Source organism: Bos indicus x Bos taurus, chromosome 19 (assembly GCF_003369695.1).
Source record: "Bos indicus x Bos taurus breed Angus x Brahman F1 hybrid chromosome 19, Bos_hybrid_MaternalHap_v2.0, whole genome shotgun sequence".
NCBI lineage: Eukaryota > Metazoa > Chordata > Mammalia > Artiodactyla > Bovidae > Bos > Bos indicus x Bos taurus.
Window position 1 is genome coordinate 20396732 of NC_040094.1, and position 11969 is coordinate 20408700.

Consider the following 11969-nt stretch of genomic DNA (forward strand, 5'->3'; position numbering starts at 1 on the left):
CATCAGTCTTTCCAATGAATATTGAGGACTAAATCCTTTAGGATTGACTGGTTTCTCCTTGCAGTCCAAGGGACTCTCAACTCACCTGGGTCCAGTACAAAGATGCAGGGCCTGAGGGGCATCATGAAGGGATATGTCCCATGTTGCCTGGGACCCAAAGTATATGTGCAGTGGAGAAAAGCAGGTCATTGGAAAGATAGAATGATCTTTCTACTTTCTCCGTAGAGAACATGTCCAATCTTCATCACATGAAGAAGCAGAGTATGAGGCCAAAAAAAGAAAGTCTTATGGTGCCAAGATATTAATTAATAAAAATAGTATTTTCCCAGATTTTTGTGATGTTTAGGGTATTTGTGAACAGCTTTGGCTTGAATATGGTGCCCCACCATCCATCCAATTCACGTGACCACTGTCACAAATTTTGGCCCCCAGTAGTTTTATTTATGGAAGTAGTAATGTTTTTCATTTATGGTCATGACGCAGGGTTTCTTAAAAAAAAAAAAATGCCTATAATAAGTCATTTAAAGGAAATTGGGAAGTAAGGCTGACTGGTCCCAAGGGAGTCATCAAAGCCTGAAAGCAGAAGCAGCTGCGTGCCTGGTTAATCAGCTAATATGACACAGATTCTTCCCCGAAGGAGGAAGTGTAACCAGATTGTGACATCGAGGGTGCTGCATCCCTTGGGGCTGCAAGTTCTTCTACTCCTTACCCCTACCCCTGCCATCCAAGGAAAAGACACCTCTCAGGGCCTCTCAGGTCAGATACTGGAGGGTACAGATGGAATCTATGGGGTACTTGCTTTGTGTCAGGCATCAGCTAAGTGCCTTAGAAGCTTTAGCTCATTCAGTGCTCCCAGCAGTCATATAAAATAAGGCCCGTGATTAGCTGCTTCTCACAGAAAAGCAAATACCGAGGCTTAGAGAGTGTTGTTGTTGTTCAATCACTAAGCGGTGTTCAACTCTTGGGACCCCACGGACTGTAGCCCACCAGGCTCCTTTGTCCCTGGGATTCCCAGGCAAGAATATTGGAATGCATTCAGATCTTCAGGTGATCTTCCTGACCCAGGATGGAACCTGAGTCCCCCGTTTGGCAGGCAGATTCTTTATACTGAGCCACTTGGAAAACCTTTAGAGAGATGTAGGGGAGCAATTTTGTCACCCCAAAATATGTGCTTTTGCTTTGCCATGAGGATTCATTTAAACTGATTTTTTTTTTTTTTTTTTGCCTCAGGGCAAGCAGAATCTTAGTTCCCGTGACCAAGAATCAAACTTGTGACCTTGCAGTGGAAATGCAGGAACACACAGCCTTAGCCAGGGGAAAACCAGGGAAGTCCCCAGGCTGATTCTTTTCAGAAATGGAAGACCCAAAGTTTTTCAGCTGTTGTTCAGCCACTCAGTTGTGTCCAACTCTTTGTGATCCCAAGGAATGCAGCATGCCAGGCTTCACTGTCCTTCACCATCTCCCAGAGCTTGCTCAGACTCATGTCCATTGAGCTGGCGATGCCATCCAACTCTCTCATCATCTGTTGTCCCCTTCTCCTCCTGCCACTCAATGCCAGAAATAATGTAGACAAAGGGTCTGTTCCAGAAATAGAGCCATGACCAGTGGTATCTATGGAAGAACTTGGGCGAGGTGTGGTGGGGGAACCTGGATGGGCCTCGAGATTGGTGTCAACTCTGTGCCCAGCGAGCACTTATTGACCAAACATTTGTTTTTCTGTGCATAGCCTTCCTCCTCATTGAAGTCCCTAAACATTGCCCTCAACAGTCTCTGGTGTCTTTAGCTGAAAGTGGCATTTAAGGTGAGGGCTTTGACTATTTTGTTGGGTTAGTTCTCCTGTATCTCTCTCTTGTATATGTGTTATTAAACCCTTGTTAGATTTTTCTCCTGTTAATGTCTCATATCAATTCATTTCTTAGACCAGCCAGAAGAACCTAGTCAGGTACAGGAAAATTTCTTACTTCCCCAACATCCATGTTGTCTCAGAATTTCCTTCCCCTTTTTTATTTTTTTCTGGCTGTGCTGCACAGAGTGTGAAATCTCAGTTTCCTAATCAAGGATTAAACTCATACCCTTGGCGGTAAATGCACAGAGTCCTAACCACTTGCTGCTGCTAAGTCACTTCAGTCGTGTCCAATTCTGGGCAACCCCACAGATGGCAGCCCACCAGGCTCTCCCGTCCCTGGGAGTCTCCAGGCAAGAACACTGGAGTGGGTTGCCATTTCCTTCTCCAATGCATGAAAGTGAAAAGTGAAAGTGAAGTTGCTCAGTTGTATCCAATTCTTCGAGACCCCATGGACTGCAGCCTACCAGGCTCCTCCATCCATGGGATTTTCCAGGCAAGAGTACTGGAGTGGGGTGCCATCACCTTCTCCCCTAACCACTTGACCAGCAAGTAATTCCCAGAATTCCCTTCCTTTTCACGGCTGAATGATATCTCATTGCATGTACAGACTGCATTTTGCTTATTGAGTCATCCATGATAGACTCTTGGGTTGCTTCTATTGCTTGGTTGCTGTGAATAATACCATGAACACGGGTGTACACATATCTCTTCAAGCCCCTGCTTTCAGTTTTTCAGGGTATATACCCAGAAGTAGAGTTTTTGCATCATACGGGAATTCTATGTTTAGTTTTGGAGGAATCTTCATACTGTTTGTTGATGTCTGTCTCAGCCTATGCACAGTGATGCTAACCATTCAGGAATACCTGGGACCTTCATGGGGGCCGTTACCACTGGTGGGAGCACCCAAAAGCATCTCCCCAGCTGCAGATAAAGTTGCGGCTGGACAGGACCTTGGAGTTCTTTTTACAGTTGCAAGACACAGATTAGCAACGATCATCAGGGGGCGCAAGGATTATTACTCTCAGGGCCTGAGGGCCACACAGTGACAATGGCCAGTGGAGAGGAGAGGGAGAGAGTACAGACCTGGAGTTCTGCCTTCATTGGGATCCAAGGGTGGGGTTCCTTGAACCCCAAATAATAACCAAATATCAGTAACATCAAACATGCAGATGACACCACCCTTAAGGCAGAAAGCAAAGAGGAACTAAAGAGCCTTTTGGTGAAAGTGAAAGAGGAGAGTGAAAAAGTTGGCTTAAATCTCAACATTCAGAAAATGAAGATCATTGCATCTGGTCCCATCACTTCATGGCAAATAGAGGGGGAAACGATGGAAACTGACAGATTTTCTTTTCTTGGGCTCCCAAATCACTGCAGATGGTGACTGCAGCCATGAAATTAAAAGACGTTTGCTCCTTGGAAGAAAAGCTAGGACAAATCTAGACAGCATATTTAAAAGCAGAGACATTACTTTGCTGACAAAGGTCTGCATAGTCAAAGCTATGGTATTTCCAGTGGTTATTTACGGATGTGAGAATTGGACTACAAAGAAAGCTGAGCACTGAAGAATTGATGCTTTTGAACTGTGGTGTTGGAGAAGACTCTTGAGAGTCCCTTGGACTGCAAGGAGATCAAACCAGTCAATCCTAAAGGAAATCAGTCCTAAATTGAAGGCACAAGAAGGGGATGACAGAGGATAAGATGGTTGGATGGCATCACTGAGTCGATGGACAAGAGTTTGAGCAAGCTCTGGGAGTTGGTGATGGACAGGGAAGCCTGTCCAGCTGTAGTCCGTGGTGTTGCAAAAAGTCGGACTGAGTGACTGAACTGAACTGAGCTGAAATGAAGGGTGGGGGTGCTTAGGCAGGAGCCAGGGGGCGGGAAGAGACATTCAGGTTCTCTCACATGATTATGTAGGTTCCCCAAGGTTTTCTGGAAACCAGAACTTCATGGGCTGGGCTGGCCTGGCACCTTGAATTGAAGCTGTCTCCAGCTGTTTGAAAAGGATGCTTTAGCAAAGGGAAGCTTAATGCGAGGCCCTTAGGATCAGGCATGTGCACTGCATTTCCCGTCACAGCCTCACCACTTAACATTCCTGGAGCTAGGCTTCTGGATGAGATTTTATTTTGTAAACAGCTGTGTCACCACCATCCGGACCAAGCTCTAGACATTTTCAGCACCCAGATAACTCTTTCAGGCCTCTCATAGTTGGCTCCCACAACGAGTAACCACTTTTCTGATTGGTTGTTGGATTTAATGTAATCAAAATGCTCCCAGCCTGTGCTCAGCTGTGTCTGGCTCATGTGCTCAACTGTGAGGTTCGTTGATGACCTTGCCTGTATCTTCAGTCCCTTTTTATTGCAGAAGGCTAGTACATTGTAGGTATATCACCATTCATTTTTTCTTTCTCCGACTTGTAAACAGTCGTGTGCTTCCAGTGCGGGGTTATGATGAGTGAAGCTGTTATGCGCATATGCGTATGTTCTCATCTCTCTTGGGTAAATATCTAGGAGCAGAAGAGCCAGGACACAGGAGAGGTAGAGGTTTGACTTTATTATGATCCACCAACATGTTTTCAATACTGTTGTTTTACACTCCAACCTGCAGTGAATGAGTTCCAGTTGCTGTGTATGCCAGTTGTCAAAGAGGATTGCAAAGAACGCGTCCTTTTCCTCCTTTTTGCTTCAGCTGTGTCTTCTGCATCTTAAATCCATTTGAATTCTGGTTGATCCAGGAATTTACTGGGGATGGAGGGTAGATAGAGGAAGCAAGTGGGCTCAGTCTATAGGAGCATCTCAAAGAAGTCAGTCTTTGCAAATTCTGGGGCACCCAGGTAAGTGCAAGAAGGGAGAGAGGTGCGGACCCATATGCGGACCCAGGGACACCTGCTCTCCCTCAGTGCCTGCAGGATGTCAGCTGCCTGTCCAGGCTGGACCCTAGGGCCCTGTCTCTAGCACACGATGGGACCCACTTGACACCACGTAGGTCTATTGTCATCATGCCTTTCCTGCCCACCGTGCATCCTTACCCAGCTGATCCAGCACACGATGGGACCCACTTGACACCACGTAGGTCTATTGTCATCATGCCTTTCCTGCCCACCGTGCATCCTTACCCAGCTGATCCTGAGTCTCTGTTTCAGTTAATCATTTCCTTTAACAAGGTGCTGGTGCCCATTAAAAACAGTTTATTCAACACATTGCACCCACCTTCATGTCACTTGAAATTTTGTATTATGTCTGAGACCTCTCTGCTCCCCATTCTAAAGCCCAGATTTAAGAGAGAAATTCATAGAGAGGAGTGATCAGAAGCTCCCGGAGCATCATTGTACACAAGGATAAGGGAACCTCCAGTACGAGGTTTTCTATTTGCAAGACACTTCTCTCTACATGATAATGTTTATATGTGAGGAATAGAATTTTAAAGGGGAGGAAGACCACTTTAAGAACCAAAGTAGCCTCATATGGCCCAGGCTGCCACTAATGAGCTGTGTGACCTTGGGCATGACCCATAGAGTCTCTGAGCCTCAGTTCCCCTGTCTGCAAAATGGGTATAACCAGGCCTTCCCGGGAGCACTGCCATCCCATAGACAGGCAGGTCCCATCACTCGGGCTTGTTGTCTGGCCATTCATGACACAGCCACATGCTCAGGGGCAGTGTCTTCTAGAAGCTCGCTGTGGTGTGCGTGTGGTGAGGATCTCTGAATATACATGAACCTCTATGAACTATCTGGTCTTGGATCAGAGAGCAGGAGGAGAGCAGAGAGAAAGGTCCTGGGTGAGGAGTACCCACTTCCACCCTCAGTCCTCCTCCCTACCTTTCTCCTCTTCTCTAAACCCACATTATCTTATTCTTGGCTCATCCCCATTGAATAACAGGTAAGTTATTTTGGATTCTATATCTTGTTAAGTCCTCTCCTTGCAGGGCCTGATCACTCAGCATGCAAAGCAGCAGTGGGCACAAAGGTGGTAGAGAGATGCCCTTCGTTGACACCCAGGCTGCCTATGTGAATCCAGTGAGTTCTGGGGCTGGGGGCAGCCTCAGCGGGCAGGAAGCATCTCTGGGGCTCTGAGGAAACAGCTCCTGCTGGCAACTGGGGGTGGGGGAGGTTGGCGTCCTAAAGAAAACGCAAGGACAGATACACCAGCTATGGCAACCTTACACAACTTCTGCCCCACCCCCGTCTCCCAGGTGTCACTCTGGGTTGGAGTGGGTGTGGAGCACATGTTTGTGCACGTGACACATGTTTGCTGAGCTCTCTCCAGGTGCCTCTCCTGTTCTAGGTGCTCAGACGAGCAAGAAGGACCTACATAACAACTAGGAAGGAGATGCTCTTTTTTTTTTTATTGCTTTGCATGAAGGGAGAGGTAACCAGAGCCTCTGGGAGAGTAACAACTCATCATGGCAGCAAAGGGTACTTACCTTGAAGAAGTCCTCCCTGGGTTCAGCCACTTAATAACTGGGTGACCTCAAGCAAATAACTTTCCCTCTCTGGGCCTCAGTTTCTGTATCTGTATAATGGGGATAATCCTCCAGTCACTGCCCAGGGCTGGGGGAAAGATAAGTGACTTAGTCCATTAAGAGAACTTGAATGGTGTCTGCCCCACCGTGGACGCCACGGAGGTGTTTGAATTGTCAGGAGTCTGCAGGCAGCAGGGAAGGCCTCCTGAGGAGGCGTCTGCCTGCTGAGAGCAAGGCAGGGCGGGTCAAGGGTGCCTGAGTCAGGGGAGCACAGGGGCACAGGGGCACAAATGGCTGCCTTTTTGCTTCCTTTGTGAAGGCACTGTCCTAGGCAGCCTTGCTTAAACCAGGGTTCCCCAAACCCCAGCCCGCAAACTGGTATTGGTCTCTGGCCTGTTAGGAGCCAGGCTGCACAGCAGGAGTTGGGTGGCAAAAGAGTTAGAAAAATTTCATCTGTATTTACAGCCACTACCCATCACTCCCATCCCCACGTGCTTAGAAAAATTGTCTCCCATGATACCAGAACCTGCTACCAAAGGTTGGGGACAGCTGGTTTAAATCCTTATCATCCCCATATCATATACATAAAACTGAATCTTATAGAGGTAGAGGCCACTTGTCAAAGGTCCCTAGATGGCAAGGAAGGAGGTGCCCACAGAGAGCCCTAGGAGAGGAGGAGGCAGGCAGGCAGCAGCAGCTGGGGGCCCACGACGTTGCTGTGCTCCCTGTGTCCTGGCCCGGTCCTGCAGTAGGAGCCTCTCCCAGCCTCAGCTTCCTGAGAGGCTGGCCAGGTGGGTTGATGGAGCCCTTCACAGGCGTGGGGGTAGAATGGGGGCAGCAAGTGCTTGGGGGCTGCTGAAGCTCACGCTCAAGTATCTCAGCTCTGTTTCCCATCTCCCTCCTTCCCAAGGTGGGCCGTCTGGGAACAGAGAAGAACTTGTACATATTCTCAGAGGTGGGAGGGGTCCTCAGGTGTTCACAAGGAGCTCTGCTGAGCTCTGGGTGGCTGGGTGGCCTGGGACCTGTGCCTAGTTTGGGTGGGGTTCTCATGGGCTGCACCCTGAGGTCCACAGTGCCCACGGGAGCCCTTCTGGACATGTGGCCTATCTCGGAAGCCTCTCTGTGCAATCTCAGCTGGCTTCTGCCCTCACTGGTCCTCTCATCACTTTGCATGGGGCTCAGGACCTTCTGGATCCCTCCAGGCCCCTCCCCCACAGTCCTACCTCTGCATCTGGTTTCTGGATGACTTCCTCTGCCACTGCTTCCCCTGCCAGGTGACACAGTCACACTGACTATGGGACTCAGAGGGAAGTGAGGCACCCAGTTCCCCAGAAACCCTCCCAGCAGGGGAATCCGTACCTTGACTCTGAACTTCCATCCCTCTCTCTCCCTCTTCCTCTGCTGACCCTTCCTCCCAGCACAGGATGGCTTTCTACTCCCACTCTGTCTAATAGAGCCTATCTCTACCTCCGAGGGTCCCCTTTCTGATGGGAGCTGTTGTTCTCTCCTTCCCGGGGATGGAATTTTCAAAGGAACACAGCAATAAAGCTGGGGGACTGCAAAGGGAAAACCCCCAGAGATATTTCAGAAACACTCTTCATTTTAAGAGGAGAAGGAACTTAGATATTCTTGTTCTTGTTCTAGGATCACCAAGAGCTTCCTTTCCTTTTGGTGTTTCCAGAGGGAGCAGTTAGGCTCAGCTTTAAGCTGGCTCCCATGGGGCCTGCTGGTTGAGTGCTTACAGAGTGCCCCAGTGTTGAGTTCAGCACCCAGAACTCGCCCCCTTAAGTGAGAAAGCAAACAGGTTCTCAGGAATTCCCTGATGGCCCAGTGATTAAGACCCTATGCTCCCAATGGAGAGGGCGCAGGTTCCATCCCTGACTGGGAAACTGAGGTCTTGCAAGCCAAGCCACAAAAAATAAAAACCGAAACAAAACACAGGATCTACAAGTAGAGTATCCATCAAGGGCCACCCGTGGGTGTGGTCCAGCACCTAGCTCTGTGGGGATGACGTGGGGGTGAGGCATGCCGTCTGGCTTCCGTGTGTTAGCTAGGGAGCCTGAATGACCCCAGGAAGCTGCAAAACATACAGGTGCTGAGTTCAGGCCAGGTGGTGGAAGTCAGACCCTCACTCCCTGGAGAAACTCAGATTGGACGGACTTGATTTGGGAACATGGGTGAGCGCTAACTGGAAAAAGGCAAAACAAACATTTATTGTGCCCTCTGCCTGATAGCTCAGCAAATAAAGGTTACGCCTGCAATGTGCGAGACACAAAAGACACGAGTTCCTTCCCTTGCTTGGGGAGAGCCCCTGGAGGAGGAAATGGCAACCCACTCCAGTATCTTTGCCTGAAAAATCCCATGGACAGAGGAGCCTGGCAGGCTACAGTCCAAAGGATCTCAAAGAGTTGGACGTGACTGAGCGACTATGCATGCTTGGTGAGTCAGGTCCCTCGGAAGCTCCTTTTGTGTTCAGGCTTCTTATAGTCATGGCTGTACTCAGAGAACACTGAGATGTGAGGGGCTTCCTCAGAGGAGAGTTGAGAAGAAGTGTTACTTGCTTGGGAGCATACTTGGGCTGCCTCAGTCATCATTCCCGAAGGAGGGCCGTCACCGCCTCTCTGGGTGGGGCAGCTTGAGGATAGCAAGGTCACTGCAAGTGACAAAGAGTGCAGAGCTGGGGTCAGGGTCCAGGCCTGCTGACCTCACTCAGGTCGGGTGGACACACAACGGCCTCCACTGAAGGACAGACTCACACTCTGAGATCCCAGCACCTGGAGACCTCGTGTTCGCTGTGTCTCTACCATCTCTGTAGGTGTCCCATCAATGCACCTGTTCTTTCTATTTGTCCTCTTCTTTACCAGCTAAGCAGACCTGGGCTGGCCTCCAGTGAACCGCCACTTGTCCCCAAAGACTCTCATAACCAAGCACATTTCTCCCCTTCCATCTTGGATGCAGATTTCTTTACCCATTACCTCCATATTTTTCGAAAATCACACTCTAAGGGCAAACTGCGGTAACTGCCCCAAAACACACTAAATGCAAATTAGGTACACAAAAGTGATGGCAACCAACTAGGCACGGTACCAACCAGCCACTAGACTGCTCACAGGTTCCCAGACGATGTCAGTTGGTCAAAGTGTGAGCATCTCCTGTTCCCGCCCTTGGCAGTCAGTCAGCACGCTGTCTGATTTCCCACTGATATTGTCTTCCACTTCAACCCTCAGTTTAAATGTGACAGGTATGTGGTCTGCAACACAAGGCAAGAAGGAAAATGGGGGACTGAGGTGAGGATCTGGGAGATTCCTTTCCAGAGGGAAGGTAGGTTTGAGCTCTGCTTCCACGTACAGAGCTCGGAGTTCAAGGTGAGTTGGAACTCTCCTCTCTTTGCTTCAGCTGCCTGTCCCCTAGCTCAGTCAGGCCCACTGCTGCTGCTGCTGCTGCTAAGTCGCTTCAGTCGTGTCCGACTCTCTGCGACCCCATAGACGGCAGCCCACCAGGTTCCGCCATCCCTGGGATTCTCCAGGCAAGAACACTGGAGTGGGTTGCCATTTCCTTCTCCAATGCATGAAAGTGAAAAGTGAAAGTGAAGTCACTCAGTTGTGTCCGACTCCTAGAGACCCCATGGACTGCAGCCTACCAGGCCCATTGAGCAGTCTTTAGTCACGTGAGCAACACCTTTGTACAGAAAAGAGGACCATTTCCTTGTAAGGCTGCAGTCCCCTCACACATCTTCACCGGCATCTACAGGTACACCTGTTCCTTTTTTTACTCTGGAAATAAGCACCAGATAAATCACCATAGGGCTTTTTGGCCTCCCCAGTCTTTAATGTCCAAACTGTTTCCATTCCTCTGCTGTAGCCCTTCTTCCACTCCAGGTCCCTGGGAACATTTGTTTTTCTGTTACATTGTTGCTTAGTTGTGCAGGGCGTTGTAGTTGCTTTTGGGAGCAGAGTGGCGTCTCTGGGCTTGGGGAGATGGGAGGGGAGCTGACCACTCGTCTCTTGCCATTCTCCATCCCCCATCCTGGTTAGGTGGCCGTGTGGTTCTAGAAAGAACCCAGGCTTTGAAATAAAACTGAATCCAGTTTGAATCTCTAGTTCTGCCATTCTCGTAGGCTGGGAGATCTTAGAAATGACTTCACCTCTCCCAGCCTTGGTTTGCTCACCTGTGGAAGGAGCATGGTCTGCTGTCCCAGGGGTTTTCGTGTGAGTTCAATGAGGCACTCTACATCATGGGGCACAGAATAGCCTGTCTGGGTCACAGCTGAGTCTATTTGACCCTCTCTGTGTTTTCAAATTCTTGAAAGTCTAAAATTCATAAAGGGCAGGATGTCACAGAGCATCAAGTTGAGCTCCCTGAGTCATACAGCAAATTCCCGGGGGCTATCTATTTTACTTATGGTAATGAGGAGTGGGAGATGAGAGGGAGGTTCAAGAGGGAGGGGTCATATGTAAACCTATGGCTGATTCTTGTTGATGTATGGCAGAAATCAACACAGAAACCAGCAATATTGCTTTACAATATTGTAAAGGAATTATCCTCCAATTAAAATTAAATAAATTTTTTTTTTTTAAAAGAAAAGGTCGGGAGCTGTTTTGCGAGATGAAAAATTCTAGAGCTTCATGGTGGCTTGTTGGCTCCCCATCTATGGGAGTCAACTCTACACCACCAAACTGTACAGTTAAAAATACTTAAGATGGTCAATTCTTTGTGGTGTGCATTTCACCACCATTTAGGGGGAAAAAAGGTCAGACAGATTGCTTCTTCCTCCTGAGGATGGAGAGAGCCCAGGAGGCAGATAACCTCCAGGGTGCTGACCAGAAAATTCCAAACTGGCTGATTAAGACTACATTTCTGGGGAAGGTGGAAGCTATAATTAGGTCAGGTATTACATCCCGGTTTGGTATCAAAGACTTTAGCAAAAGTGTCTTCATTTTGACCCTGTGTTTTTCTCTTTAACTATTCCCCACTTTTGAGCAAAATGTCAGGTTAACCAAGAGATAAGGCATTGCCATTACTCTCAGTAACTGATCTGTAGTTCCCACAGCTTTGTTGACCTTTGATATGGTATTTAGTGGTCATGATGTTTTTGTTTAATTTCCGTCACATTTGTAACAGAGCAGGGCCAATGGAGGCTTCCTGTGACAGCCCCACCCCTACCTTCCTGTCTGTAGTTAGCCTCCTAGGCCTTCCCCAAGTCCAAGGAAAAAAATTTAATCACAGAAGTGAGAAAAGCACAGAAATGAAGGATAACAGTCAAACAGGTCAAAATGATAATAGTTTAGCCATTGAACACGGTCAATGTGTTTAGTTCCTTTAGTTCTTCCTCCGGGCGATACATAATCTTCTGAGCCAAATCCTTTGTGTTGTTTTGCAGATGTAGAAACCTCCACTAGGTGGAAGGAGTTATCTCTATGCCACCCACAGCATGTAGACCTCAAACAGGTTGGGACCAGAAGCTTGATGATATTGACTCCCAGTTACCTCACCGCTGTCAACCACAAATGGGCACTTACCAAGAGCATTGCCAACGACTGACCACAAAGGCGTTTGCCACCTGCCTCTACGGAGAGTGAGCCCCATGCTGCAGCTGTTGACCTGCAACACCCCCTGAGGGAGTGCAGGGTGGAGGGAGGCACTCTGTGCTCCAGGGAATCAGGCG

At 48.6% G+C, this 11969-nt stretch overlaps 1 pseudogene; it reads left to right on the forward strand.

Moving 5' to 3' along the window:
* Nucleotides 1-11845, forward strand: part of LOC113877541 — a 55816-nt pseudogene extending 43971 nt beyond the window's left edge.
* Nucleotides 11846-11969: the final 124 nt, after the last annotated feature.